This window comes from Coturnix japonica, chromosome 5 (genome assembly GCF_001577835.2).
Source record: "Coturnix japonica isolate 7356 chromosome 5, Coturnix japonica 2.1, whole genome shotgun sequence".
NCBI lineage: Eukaryota > Metazoa > Chordata > Aves > Galliformes > Phasianidae > Coturnix > Coturnix japonica.
Window position 1 is genome coordinate 12,183,615 of NC_029520.1, and position 14,617 is coordinate 12,198,231.

The window sequence follows — 14,617 nt, forward strand, 5'->3', positions numbered from 1 at the left end:
AAGTTATATATTTCAATAGAGTGCTTCTGTTTAGTTTACAGATCTAGGGTCACTCTCAGTCAACCTGACAACACTTTTGGGCAGGGTGTTTTGTTTGTCGTCCCCAGCTGAGGTTTCTGTTTACAGTTACACCTGAAATAGCACCAGACAAACGTCTAACCAGCTTTCAAGAACCTGTTCTTGGAATTCAAAGCTTTGCATTTAAATTAAAACAAATACCATGACAAAGCAGTTTTGTGTCCCAAGAGCAATGATGTCTTATTGCAATATCTTTATAAAGAGTCTGATATAATTACAGACTGTGTGTTCAGTCTGATGCAGGATTTCTCAAATATTTCAAACAGATTCTGTGAGCTTGCAATGGAGAGCTCCTTGCAAGATAATGGTTCATCAATATATCTGCAGGCTTGCTTTTGTCACTTTATTTTCAGTCTCCAAAAGTAATCAAAATAGTTAGTGGGTTGCCAAAAGTTATAACCTCACAGACATCAAGAAGAAAAAAAAGAGAATCAATCATGCTGGGCAAAAGTAAACTCTTACGCAATTAACCTGGGGAAGTGAAATGGGACATCTGCTGTTGCTCAAGTCCTTTGCCTAACTATTCCAGTGGCCCTCACATTCTACAAAGCCAGGCTTTCCAACACCAATCTCACCTTCTTCTGAGGCATAAGACACACCCAAAACATTTTCAAGACGGGTGGAAAGCGGTAACAGCAGATTTCTGGAATTTGCAGTCAGGTTCTTCTGGGAAGATAACATATTTCTAAGAGACTGTAATGTACACATACATCTGTGCCTCTGATATCATCACATCATCAACTTTCAAATCTAGATTGCTATTTTTCCCTGCAGATTTTTATTACTTTATCTGCCTGGAATAATTAACTATTTGGGGGATTCTTTTTTTTAAAAAAACTTTTGATAACATTTAATTATCACTGAACTTTCCTACATCATTTCAAAGCAAGAAGGCCAGCTTGGAGGCCAGCGTTAAATCAAGCTAACAGATTACTGTGTCCTTTTGCATTGACAGGTTTCATCCCCATCAGCCTCTGGACAAGCACATCCATAGAATCATCTCATTTATTGATACACCTGCATCACTCACCAGAATTTTCCACGGTCTCCTGCCTTGTTTGAGGAGAGGGAGGCAGTACTGCTCTGATGAATGACAGCTCCCTGTGGAGTTTTCAGCTGCTGGGATGGCAGACCCTGCACTTCAGGGAAGCACAGAGCATTTCTCAAAGCCGGTGAGCATGGGGAAGGTACACGAGCCCCAGATGTACGGTCACAGGTGTCCCATTCCACTGCTTCTCTCTTATGTGCAGCTCTGGAGCCCAGAAGGCACTGGACCTCATCCCCAAACTGTGGAAGGTTTCTCCCATTTCTTCTGACCTCCCAGTCTGATGCTCCATCTGACCAGGCTACCCAGTTCCGTATGCCTATCAGGTATGCTCTGCTACTAGATGGGATTTGAATAAAGCGTTTAAGTATTGGCAAGCATTTTCTTCAATGAAGACAAGCTATGAACTAGGCAATCATATTTTCAGCTGTGCTGCCTGCCAGAAAAGCACACAAACTTCCAATAGCAAAGAAATGAGGTCATTTTGATCAACTGCCAAAATCAGCACATTTCCTCTTTTGGTTCTGGATGCTGCACCTACACACTCCATGATGTGCAAGAAGTGGTGAGAGAGAGGTGCAGTCCCATGAAAGACAAAAGAAATAAAATAAAAACAAACCAGTGAATGTCATTCACCAAAAAACACCAAAAAACAAAAACACACTAAAGAGAAAAAGCAAAGAAAAAGAAAATCCCTGATGTCCCACAACCTCTTCCTGAAGATTTACTTAATTAAAGTCCAGCCTAACCTTTCTAAACAGGCATTGATAGTGCAGAAATGCAAAACTGCAATGAATTTAACAGATTCACGAGGGATGCAGCTTTTGGTCAGACAGCTACACTCAAATTTCGCAGGTCAGGTTTAAAATTCGGTCTTCTCACAGGGCTTCACTACGACCCTTCCCTTGCCAAGGATCCTTATCTGCTGCATGTCCTGTCAATTTACAAAGTAAGTTTTCATGAGTGAGGAACATGTCTTGACATCAAAGCGCAGTCTGGAACAATGTATTCCAGATGCTTTAATTGGGCCTCTTAATGCTAACGCGGCACAAACAAATGGCAGTAGTAGTAATAATAATAATTACCTCCTAAGTCTTTATTTTCAAGTTAGTATCTGCCAAAAATGTTAGAAAATGACTCTCACTGTGGCAACTATTCTGTTTATGTGCATAATTTACAAGAAGCTCATCTGAATAATTTGAATTTTTTATTAAGACTACTTTCTCATTTTCCATTGAGAAGCCTTCTTAGATACTGACTCACATTCAGCCTTGTAGGGAGGACTGCCAGGCATTTCTTTTTCTTATGTCTCCTGTAGTTATGTGACTCCTGCATTAAGCTCAGCAAAGCCAAGACTGAATAGGAACAAACTTAACTTAATCATTAAATACATTTCTATCTTTGCTGTCACGTCAAGAAATATCCATCTTTCACGTGGGGTACTGGAAACATGCCAGGGAGATCTCAAAAAAGAAAAAAAAGAAACACAATAAACAACAAGAAGAAATCATCCACACCACTTTATCCTTTTTTCTGCACCCCTTCTTTCATTCTGCCTTTCTCAAAACAGGGTTAGGTGAGCTCAAATCTACTGAGCTAAGCAGAGCTACTTTTGCTTCAGGTTTGCCAGAGAAAAGTTACGGGGGCATCATGCCAAGCTTTCCACTTTTGAGATAAATGTGAGTTTCTTCAGTCAGTTTTATGAAGGGCGCAGCAAGAGTCTCAGATACTTCGGCAATTCAACTGCAGATTTTACTCTGTGGCAGCTGCCACCGCTTCGTTACAAACAACAGTTCACTCTGACGTTCTCTTAAGAAGTTTACAAAAGGGACAGTGCATGTATGTGACGTCCTGCTGCAGTGGTGCAGTCAGACAAATGGCCTTTGACTCTCACCTTCCGCATTGCACAGATCCGAGCCTGGTTCTGCAGAAAGCAGAAATGTAATTTGCCTGCTCTCTTCCTGATGACACTCCCCTCGTCTATTTGACAATCAGAGCCAAAGAACCAGCTTACTTTCCTTGGGAGGGTCAAATTGGCAGATGAACTATAGTGAGGAGAGGAAACATGCTAAGTATGAAAACATTCTCATAAGCCCTCACAGGAAAAGGATGTAGCTAACAACAAAAGAGAATACTGCGTTTCTCTGCCAAACATTATACAAGATTATGCATTTCCCAAACTTATATTTATACCAGTTAAATATTGGCAGTACTACATCTGGAGGAGCCATGTTCCGTAACACCCCTCCTGTATTCCCCATGTTATGTCAGCTCTGAAGGTTTCTTTCTGAGGTCAGCAGTAGCTACATGTATCACAACCCTACTGGACTCAGGATACCACAAGAGTGCTGGACCTACACCATGAAGCGCTTCACCCTGCCTGACTGGTCCTGTGACAGGAACATCTCCAAGAGCCATTCAGGCAAGGCTGTCAGACCACCTGCAAGCCATCTTCATGTACCAGATCCTCTCCTGCAGTACGGATGGGCCGGTCTCCTGCCAGGCACACGGTTTGCTGCACAGTTGGAAGACTAATTACTTAAGGTTGTCCTTCTTATTCCAGACTTGTTGCAAGCCCTTCTTCAATTCTGCAAAGCTGGTACAGTGAAGCCAACAAGTTGATAAAAGTATGGTGCAGGCATAGGTTTTAACTGCTTGCCTTTGCTTGGCTCAGCAGCCATATCATTTGTGGTTTCACTGAAAGGCTTCGGCTCTGACCATTCTGGCCAAGCTTCCTGGTTTTCTGTACCTTTCTAGGGAACAATCAGAACTGCATTACTCCCAGAAACACACCAGCCAGCAGAGATTGATTGAACTTCCCCACTTTGTGCATCTGTGGACATGTCAGCCAAACGGCTGGCGAGGCTGCACTGGGGGTTTTCCTTCTGCGCAGACTGCTGCAAAGACATCCACGTGCAGCCCTCAGTTTGCAGTTGGTGTCCAGCTGTTGGACCGAACGCTCAGGTCAACCCCTGTGCTCAATTCTACAACCACAAAAGGAGAAAGAAATGCTGCTGGCAGGTTGTTCTCAAAAAAGGATCCAGGGGGCTCTGAAAGGTGCATTATCCTCATAGATGTGGCACTGCTGCGCACATTGAAAGTCTATTAACAGTTGGTTGTAAAACACGCCCAGAGATTTTATGTTCTAAATTATGTATATGATTGTTTTGCTTGTTTGCTGACTGTGAGTGTAGTGAGAAGTCTAAATCACTGCAATTACACCTCTAACTAAGGATTTCTTAACTGTTGCTTAACTTAAAGGCAAAGACAAGCACTCAGAATAGCATATCAAAAAGCTGTGACAGTTCTGTGAGTGGCCTTCAGTACCAGCTGGTAGCTCTCCTGGTCCTACACGAGTTCCAGCATGTTACTTCACAGAAGCAGAAGCTTTTCTGCAAGGACTGAGGCCTATGCATCAATTTCACCACTTAAAAATGGTTCTTTACATACATTTTCATAGTAAAGCACTTTATAACTATTACCCAATTATTGCTTACAGCATTAAGTACAAAGTATTATTACTGCAATTTTACAGAAGGGAACAAATCATGAAATATGAAATACTTCTGCCGTGTTTGCATAGGTTCTCATATTAATTAATTATGAGACTTAATTACACTCAATCTTACCATTCCAAGCCAATTACACAAATTTGCATAAAGTGAAGAAGATGGGAAACCTTTATCTCAGAGACAACCATTCATACTGACAGTACTTCCTACAAAGGTATATAGAAAGGACTTCCCAAATATTAATTCACACATCCAATGCAACGGGATGGATTTTTCCCCCATTTCCCCCCCGCCCCCCAAGTACTCCAACATGAGCTAACAACAAACAAACCTTAACACAAGCATGTTCAAGTCACCGGGTTAGAAGAGTTCTAATCCAGCAACACCAAACACAGGTTAGTAATAATCATCACATACGTGCACACTGCTGAATATTTTTAACCTTTCTGTTTGTTTTAAATCTACGGTAGTTTTCTTAGCTTTAGTCTACAGGGGGAATGCTGAACAGCTAAAGATCACTTTTGTTCCGCAGAACAATCTATGAACACTTCCACATCCTATGTTGAAATGTTAATTCATTATTTCCCACAGTATATACCCGCGGGGAATCACAACACATGTCAATGCCTTCAACAGCAATAGCATTCCACGGGGAGCTGCTCCTTTTTGCAAGCCATGGTTCTTATAAGAATGGATTAAGCCAAGGAAAACCAGTCTTTCTCTATTAACACCAACTGACCCTCTCATAAACAGTACTCACTTGAAATCAAGGGAGTAACAAGAGCATTTGCTATCTTTGGAATTTTCTCTAAAGAGATCTGCGAGTTCCAAGTGCATCTACTTGATTAAAATTGGAGATACGGAACTGACCAATATTTATCATAATTCTCAATCAGGTATGTTTTAAATACGCATTCTTCCTTATCCAGCCAAGCTTTGCTGCCTTCTTTGGTGGGTAGCAAATGATACTGCCATTAGGAAGAGTAACTACAGGAAGAGATACACCAGGCATTCAGAAGAATGACCTGAATTTCCATACCTAGTAATAACTTCTCCTCTCCAGAGGAAACTCCTCCTTTCCCCTATTCAAAGGAGATGCCAACTGCCTGGGTTTAAGCACAAGAGGTGGATGGCCAGCTTCTCCCCCTACAAGTCCTCAAAGGACACAGCTCTTTTCTCTCAATATTCTGAAGACTGAAGCCTTCCTTAATCAGACTGACTTACCAAAAAGCTAGAAACCAACCACGTATCCAGCCAGCCTCATTTGGACCCCTTCCTCCAAGCTTCCTAACAAACTCTTTCTGAGCAAGTCATAAATCGCAAGCATGAACCTACATCTATTATAGTATTGTTAAACCAAGTATCAGCACAAATTTGGTGTTAATGACAGAGTCACATGTTTTCTATTCTTTTGACGCTGACCCCTGAGCTTAATTATTATATTTAGTGTCTGGGGCGTCAACACTTCCTACACAGAACCCATCATCAGTCCAGCAATTAATTGCATACCACTGACCTTCAGAGAGCACCATGGAAATTTTATTACTGTACAATTCAATTGCATTTCATGTAACCCTGCTCCACAACCACGTTCCATTATGAAAAAATAAAACTGTGCTTAGGAAACTGATAGTTGAGCAGATCAGACTATTTATAATTCACAGGAATAAAAACCATTTCATAGGGTTTGCAACATACACAGAAAGCTTTACAGCCTGAATACGAGATGAACGTTACTAAGATTCACATTATAGACAAATGTGGAATGGAAAACATTCCCTCAAGTCATAAGGGCAGCATTACGAAGCACGCTACTTAAAAGCTATTCACCAACAATGTCCCTTTCCTTTTAGCCAGAACCCTACAAGTAGAAATTCAGCTGAAGAAAGTCAAGTAATTAAAACCGTGATTCCACAACTGAGGAACTGGAGCTGCAGTAAAAGACGAGGCAATTCCATGTAGTATTCAGAAGTAAAAAGAAAGAGGGCTGGCAGCCATGACCCAGGCCCCCTACCTTGGTGTTTACCTCTCTGCAAGTTTGAAGGGGCTACATCCTGCTTATGTCCCGCCTCAGTCTCTGCTATGTTTTAAAGAAAATGGTACAACTCAGCATATTTCTTCTACATTCAGGAGTCTCTCTGCTCCGTTCCAAACCAAAAGGTTCGCAAAATAATTATTGCATGACTACTCTAATTTCAATCTGGCATGCTAATGTGAGAGCTAAAGTAAGTCAGGGCATGAAGACTGTCTCTCAGAATTGAGGGCTGCATCCAGAATGAAATAACTCATCACACCCAAGATTCCAATGCCAGTCTCTATTTTCCCAGACTCCAGAGACTCGGCAGCCCCCCAGCTCGGCACTAACACACCAGTGGCAGGCTCAGAGGAAGAAAGGGGCTGGCACCGCAGACAGCACTGGGCTTGCACGAGTGCCCTGAGAGACTCCTGTTACAGTAGCTTCCCCCAACAGTCCTCCAAATTTCTTGCTGGAGGCAGCAAGCTGGCAACAAGTCCCACAAATCATGAGGTGAATCACCATCCTCTGAAGTCAAAACCCAGAGAACACCTAAAGATAACAACAGAGTAAACCAAAGGTCACCAATAAGTGGCCTAGCGAGTCAAATGAGTAGGTATTACACAGGCTTTACAACCACATCACCTGAATATCTTACTCAATTTTCCACACGCAATGAAAAACTTTCTATCATAGAAAATTACACAGCTGTATGAGGGTTGCTCCTTAAGTAATGCCTCCTATTTTATTATGTTGGCCACAACATCAGAAGTGGATGTTGGTGGTGTGCTGAACCTTCCCAACAATATCTCATTCCATGTTGCTGCTGTGTGACATATGACAGCACACGGGCACTCGGACAATATGGTGTCTGACATAGAAGTGCAGATGAAGCAAAGCTGTGTCACTGATTTCCCCCATTTGGAAAAATTTGCACCCACTGACATTCATCAGTGATTGCTGGATGTTTCCATGAGACCAACCAGTGGATGTGAGCACAGTGATCTGTTGGAGTAGGTTTTTATAAGCACAGCATGCAGGCTCTTGTTCATTGCCAGCAAAAATGCACAGCTAATGGTGGTGACTGTTGAAAATGTGTGTTCTGTAGCTGAAACTTTACTCCACCAGAGTTACTGTGCTCTTTGTATCTGTTGTAGTTTTCATGAAAATAAGTAAGAGACATTACTTTCAGAGCACCCAATGTTTCAGGCAGTGCACTTAATCTCATCAAATCCCAGATAAAATTGGTTTTACTGTGTCAATCCCGAGCCAGACCTTCTTTTGGGTAAGGACTTGTAAACTACACTGCAGACGATAGTGGGATTATCCAATAAACAGAACTCTTCTTAAATGACTTGTGTTTCTGAGCTACACAGTATTGACTTGCTTTTGTTTTTTTAAACAGAGTTCTTAAAAAAAAAAAACAACTCAGTTCAAATCATCAATTTATGACTACATATTTTTAAAGTCTTTTATTTATTCCATAGAGCAAAGGAAATCTGAAGTGAAACCAGCTTCAATGAATACCCCATACTTCAATACTCCAATATCTCATAACCAAATTTAATTTGCCCCCCCCCACCCCCACCCCCCCCCCCATCACCCAGACTTTGTACCCAGACCTTGAACAAGAGAAGAAATGCACATTAAGTGATCCTCCTACACAAAAGCATGCACCATTTTGTATCTTCTTTGCAGCAGAAGCCTGGGATACAAATCAGACTGGCAAGTGCGCACATTACTGAGACATTGTGGGCAAGGCAATGATTTGGCGACAAAAGCAGTGCTGTCTGAAACCAAATCCAGAATTTCCATCAGTTTTGCTGAGTCCATTGCTTAGATACTCTTGTGGCCTGATCACAGAACATACACATGCATATATACACACTAAGCTAGGAGTCCATGCAAGTGCAGTGTGGATTAAACAGCATTACATGTTCTTTCTGACATGTCGTTATCAGTCATTTAGAATACTATTTTTGTTGGGGTGGACTTCTTTTAAAAATGGGGTGAGGGTAATGTTAAAGAAAGAGTCTCAAGGCTCAGAATACATCTGAAGCACGGCAATACTGAATACAGCTCTGTAACCATGAATACATACATCAGCACAAGCATGCACACACACACATTAAAACGTAAGTATTTTGGAAAACAGTCATAACAACAACAAAAATAAGGAAAAACCAATGAAACTTCAACAGGAAGACTCATAAAATTAAGGCTTAAACAAGGCTCTCATCTGCATAGATAGCTTACGGCAGGAGCAATTCATGAAATTCTTCCATTAAAATTGTGCTATATTTTGTCTAAAGTGACACATTCCTTGCAGATCACAGTGCCTTTCTCATCCTGCTAATAAGATAATCTGTTACATGAGGCTTACAAATCCATTTAAATTGATTTTAATTAGCGAATCAATCACCAGCCACTGATGACTTGGTCTACAGACAGTAGGCAATTCAAAGCCTCAGGCCTCTAATTCCAAACCAAAATGCACATTAAAGCAACAGGACATTTCTCTGATCAATAGGAACAGAAAGATGTTCAGTTCATACACATTTGGAGTGTACAAACTTAACAGAAATGGATCTCTGGATCGTACGTATTAAGATACCCATGATCAGGACTGCTTAGCTAGGAAAACAAGATGAAGTCATTTACACTTTACAAGTGAAATAAATAAAGTCAAGTATGACCATAGCTTGCTTCTAAACTTTCAGATGCTTTTTCCACTTGAAACAGTTTCACTGTTCTTTTACAATCCGTTAACATTAATTAATAGAAAATTGTACTTCTCACGGTCACAAAGATGAACGATGACTTTTACACATGCTTTGATCCTGGGCAAATTCACTGCTATTCTCTGCTGCTAAAGTGCTAAAATTGTCCCTTTAAAAAAATAAATAAATAAAAGCCTATCCCAAAAAGAACATCTTAGTTATTTCAGTAAGTTAATTATGGTAATTATTGTTACTACAAGAAGTTAATTACAAAGCAGTAAGTTAATCCACAATAGGTGGTGTGATGCTGAGCACTGCAACCCCTGGAGCATCAGCATCTGGCTCCCTACAGCAGAGAGAACACCTGAGTGAGGCTTCTCACTGTGCACACCAGCAGCATCTGTGGATAAAGCACCATTTAAGCCAGCTAAGAGGAAGGAAGAAAAGATACGTGCCTCCCTGGGAGCCTCCTTCCTGAAGGCAAACATTGAGCCCTTCCTTCAAATGCCACTCCTTTTTCTTAAAATGCAGCAGAGAAGGAGATGAGTCAAGCCAGCCTGCCTCCCAAAGAGTCCAGATGTTTATATAGCTGCACCGTGCTAAGCCCAAGCTGCTGTGCTCACATGATGCTCTGCACTGAGCAAGCTTAATGGCACAGATCCACACTTGTCTGGGACATGCCTCTATGCTGAGCTCCCTTGCTGGATGGCAACCTGCCTCCAGAAACAGCAAAGTGGGGTCTTGGAGAAGGTTAATGCCCGACACTGACATCCCTACTAATGTTCTGTACTAGAGAAAATGGTGCTGTGACTCCCCTCACACACAGCCAACAAAGCAGTTTGCCTGGACACCTGCTGGGGCACAGGAGGTTTCTGCTCCCTTATGATGAAACTAGTCCAGAGGCCTGACCCAGGATGGGCACTATGAGCCAACAATGATGGCCACGTGGGCCAGTGCCATGAGAAGAAAGGAGCAGCAGGCATAGGCCATTACAAAGCGCCATGAAAACAGTACAGACACAAACCTGCCATCCTGGAGAGCAGGCTCCTCTCCCCAAAGGACCACCTCAACTAGAACTCAAGTCAGTCCCTTACAGGCTCCAATGACTGTCTGAGAGAGGGACCAACCCTCTCCTGGTCTCTCCATGACAATGAAGTTGCACAGACAGAGGAAGAAGGTGAGAAAAGTCTGTATTATGTATGGATATGGGTATACTCTTTTCTCCTCTGCTCCAACCCTCCATAAAGGGCCATTAGCTATTTCAAGGCCAATCTACCAACACTGAAATGCACAAGCCAAGAAGGACTACAACTTGCAGCATGTGTTAATAAAGCAGTTTCACATATTATCCATTGCAAAAAAGAAAAAGCTTCCTAACATGCAATAATAACTGCTGTGGGTATTTAAAAGAAGAACTCTGTATTTGTTTTTAATCAATACTGCATATAACGTTCAGTCAACATTGTCCAAAGTTGATTTTTAATGCATTGTCTAACTAGTTTGTTGCTCAATTCGTTCTCAGTTTATAATTAGACAACATTTTGGAGGAAAGAACACAAAGAATAATCAAAGATAGGTTTGGCATTTATGTGCTGCTGGTTAGGCAGTTAAATTAACCAAATAATAAGTACAAGATACCAAACTATCTTTCACTGTATTTAAGAAAAACAGAAAGAGCTGAATACTTCCCAGTTGTAAACACATTAAGATCAACATTGTACCAAACCTGAATCTGGCCCAGTTAGCACAAGAAGGTAAATAGTAAATCCTCTCGAACAGATGTCAGAGAGTACAGGCACTCCACATTTAAAGAGACAGATTCTGCAGCCAACAATGCTTCACTGACACTGAGACAATCAATGTGTCCTTGATTATGAGGAGGCAAACAGTTTTCACTACAAAAAAGGAGACTGAAAAACAAATCATGTGTTTTTATTTTACAAGTTCCAAGTTTGGGTTGGGTTTTTTTCAAGCTCTCTTGGAGCACTGAAACAGAATAAAAATAGTTTGTTTCACAAGCACAAGACGAGTAGCTGCTAAATAAACACGTTACATTTACTCCTATGCGTTGGGTTCTCGCTGCTATAACTGCTCAGGAGGTTGGATGATAGCACTAACGCACCGCTCCTTTTCCTGGTAAACTGATTAGATGGGTTTTGGCCAAAAACTGTGCCATAGAGCTCTCCCTCTGTTTCATACTCTGCGTTTCACTGCTGGAAAATGCATTGCAGCACAGAATGTAGCATACGCCGATGTATCCTGACGTTCAAATCAAGACCACAAATTATAAACAGTTTCAGCAAATTGACTTGAGTGCCTTTGTTCCTCAGACATACATCTTCCTATTGCTTACAAAAGCAGCATATACTAACCACTAACACTGCCATAGCCAGTACTGGGAAAGGAAGTTATTGAAGCCTGGATTTCCTGCTTTCAGCTGTAGCCAAGAACTGTGAGGCTTGCAGTGGTTTCAGGAACTGACTCATCTAATGATTCATGGATAAGATACTGGTTTTAATATATTTCTGATCATAAGACTCAAACTTCAAAAACAGTGATGCTTAGTTTTTATTTTAAAGTTTTTAAAGTACATAAATCAAGAAAACAAAAGTTACCACGGGACACGCTGACTGATAATTCTAAGTGTGCTTTACTGCACACTCCGTATTTTAAAAGGAGCACGTTAAAATTCCTGGAAATTCATGTCAAGAGAATGCCGACAGGGAGTTCAACCCAGCAGCACAAAAAGCAGTGACTCCTCTTGCAATGCTGACACCCCTAAGCTTCAGGTTGGGGACAGGTGAGACACCAACTGCATTTGTAGCTGTACCTGGAGGTGCAGCTGTATCTACTGCCATATGAATCAAGGCGTCCTAGAGCTGCTGTTATAAATGCACATGGTTTCTTTAACTATGCATTAAGAGTTCCAGCAGAAGCTCGGCTGTTAACAACACATTTGGATGCCCAAAACAAGAAAGTTATTCTGTTTCAGGGGTGACTTTAGCTCCAGGGCTCAAGCTTAAAGCAGTGGCTAACAGACAGGATCTTAAACCCTCATCAACAGGCACATTTGGTGCTATCTCAGAGTTCACAACCGGCCATTTTCACACAGCTAGCTGGTCCCCAGGGAAGCGTGCCCTCCAGTGCATCCAAACGCTTTTTGCCCACAACACAAATCTCATCAGTATGCTGTAACTTGAACTGCCAGGCTCTTGTGCCGAAAAACATGGCTTGAGGTGGAAGCTTAGTTCTGCTAGGCTCACGTATGGAAAAGTACTGGTTTACTTTTTAATTTCTGAGCTGCACTCTGCAGCTCCTCACACAGCACGTACACAGGGCAGCAGCCGGGGGGAAATACTTGCATTTCTGTGCTTCACCATGCACACAACTTGCACACACACACAAAAAAAAAAAGAAACAAAAATGCACACTGCTTGGAGGAAAAAGAAAGAGAGAGAAAGCAGTTAAAACAGTTGACAAGAAAAGGCCAAAGTGCGCTCAGTGGCTGGCAGTCATTTTATGGCTATAGTCCTACAGCAGATTTACTTAGATGACGTCAGTGGCTCCAATCCAGCTTTTCTTTGGTAGCATTTACCACTTGCCTCTTGAAGCCTCCACTATGCTACAGAGCAGTAGACCATAATCAAAATTCCCTTTGTGAAATAGAGTTTACCTCAGGGCACAGAGGCATTGCTAGCTGAATTGCAGGCTCTTCACCCTGTACTGCATGCCCAGAAATAAATAACCTACAATACTGTACTTTCCTTAATACAGAAGGACCATTAAAAGCAGCCTGCTACCTAAAAAAGGCTTCTTTAATTTGTTTCCAAAATCTGCGAGGCCAGAATATTAGTTGATTTACCAGGCAACCAAGAACTTTGATAATTCTATTATCCTTTTTTTGTTTGGTATTGTTTTTAGAGATTTGGGGAGATCGAGTTGTTTATGGGTCATTTTTTTCCACCACCAAGAAAACATTGCTAACATGAGCAGCTAAATTGAATTGGCACAGGAAGCTGCATATTTTATAACTGCTTATCTACAACTGCTTGGTAAGCGTATAGTAAATATGCCAAGAAGCAGAAAAAGAAATTACTGTACATAAATAACAGCAAGTGGAAAGAAAAAAAACAAAAACGTCCATTATTTGGAGTTATGAAATTCCAGTCACAAAACAATGACTGGAACCAATGAGAGGTTAGGAAAGCCAAGTCAAGCAGATATCAAATCAGCCAAAACCTCACTCAGGCTCTGGAGTTTAATAAAGAAAATAAAATAAATCAAGCCATATGAAAGATGCACCTTATAGTACTAAATAAATACAGATTTGGTATGTTTTAATGGCCCCATTGGTCCAATGATGCCCATATTTAGTATACACAATACCTAGACAACATAATTGACCAAAAATTACCTCTCACTGTCAGCACTTAAAAATATCTCCCAGGAAGGTGTGCAAATGCCTCACAGAGAATGGGAATTCTTAATACTTCTCTTCCCCTTTCCTCTTTGCTTTCTTTACCACAAAAAAAAAAAAAAAAAAAAAAAAAAAAAAAAAAAAAAACGCTATGTTAAGAGATCACATGTTTAACTTGCACCAAGCCAGAAGACAAAATCTGCTCCATCATTCAACTGTCCCTGCCTACAAAACACACCTGAGCCTTAAATCTGAACTTCAGACATTCAGAATTTTAGGTGGTCTGCAACCTAGCTCTAAGCAGACAGATGCTAGCACGTCCTGTCCTGGAGAGGAACTACAGGCCTCCATTAGTAGCCTGAGATGCCAAGCCACAGGCAGGAAAGCTTTCTTGCTTTCTGACAGCAACCATGTCAACATGGGTCTTGCTTCATGTCAGCAAACAGAATCAGAAGGTGACTGTAAGAAGACTGTCTCTTCCTTGAGAGACAATCTGTCCCTTTTATTGGTCACCAAAAACCCCAGACATGAAAGTCGTACAATCACAAGCGGTCTTTTCTTCCTACAAGACAGGGTGAAGAAGCAGCCGCACTGATACAGGCACAGAGATGTGACAGCAAGCTCAGATCCGTAAGCAACAGTAACAAGTCAGACAGACTATAAGAAGGGTCTGGCAAGATGGAGAAGGAAACAAAAACCTTCCACTGTGTGCAGGAAGGAGAGCCTCCTTGAGGGCAGCCCTGGAGCAAGAAAGTAACTGCACACTCAAGGAAAGAGGGGAATGCAAACAACTGAAGATGGATGTGGTGCCCTGTAAGGGACAGCAAGACT

At 41.5% G+C, this 14,617-nt stretch overlaps 1 protein-coding gene and 1 long non-coding RNA gene across 12 annotated transcripts in view; one reads left to right on the top strand and one right to left on the bottom strand.

Moving 5' to 3' along the window:
* The window catches only part of TEAD1 (TEA domain transcription factor 1), a 140,486-nt gene that overhangs the window by 118,700 nt on the left and 7,169 nt on the right, over positions 1-14,617 (bottom strand). The gene's annotated exons all lie outside the window — the stretch shown is intronic.
* LOC107314587 lies at positions 10,463-14,477 on the top strand. Of its 2 annotated transcripts, none has more exons than XR_001555510.2 (2): positions 10,463-10,546; positions 14,356-14,477. It is a non-coding gene; the product is annotated as an uncharacterized LOC107314587 (long non-coding RNA). The 2 variants fall into 2 exon arrangements; XR_004307654.1 differs by having other exon boundaries at positions 10,464-10,546; positions 14,360-14,477.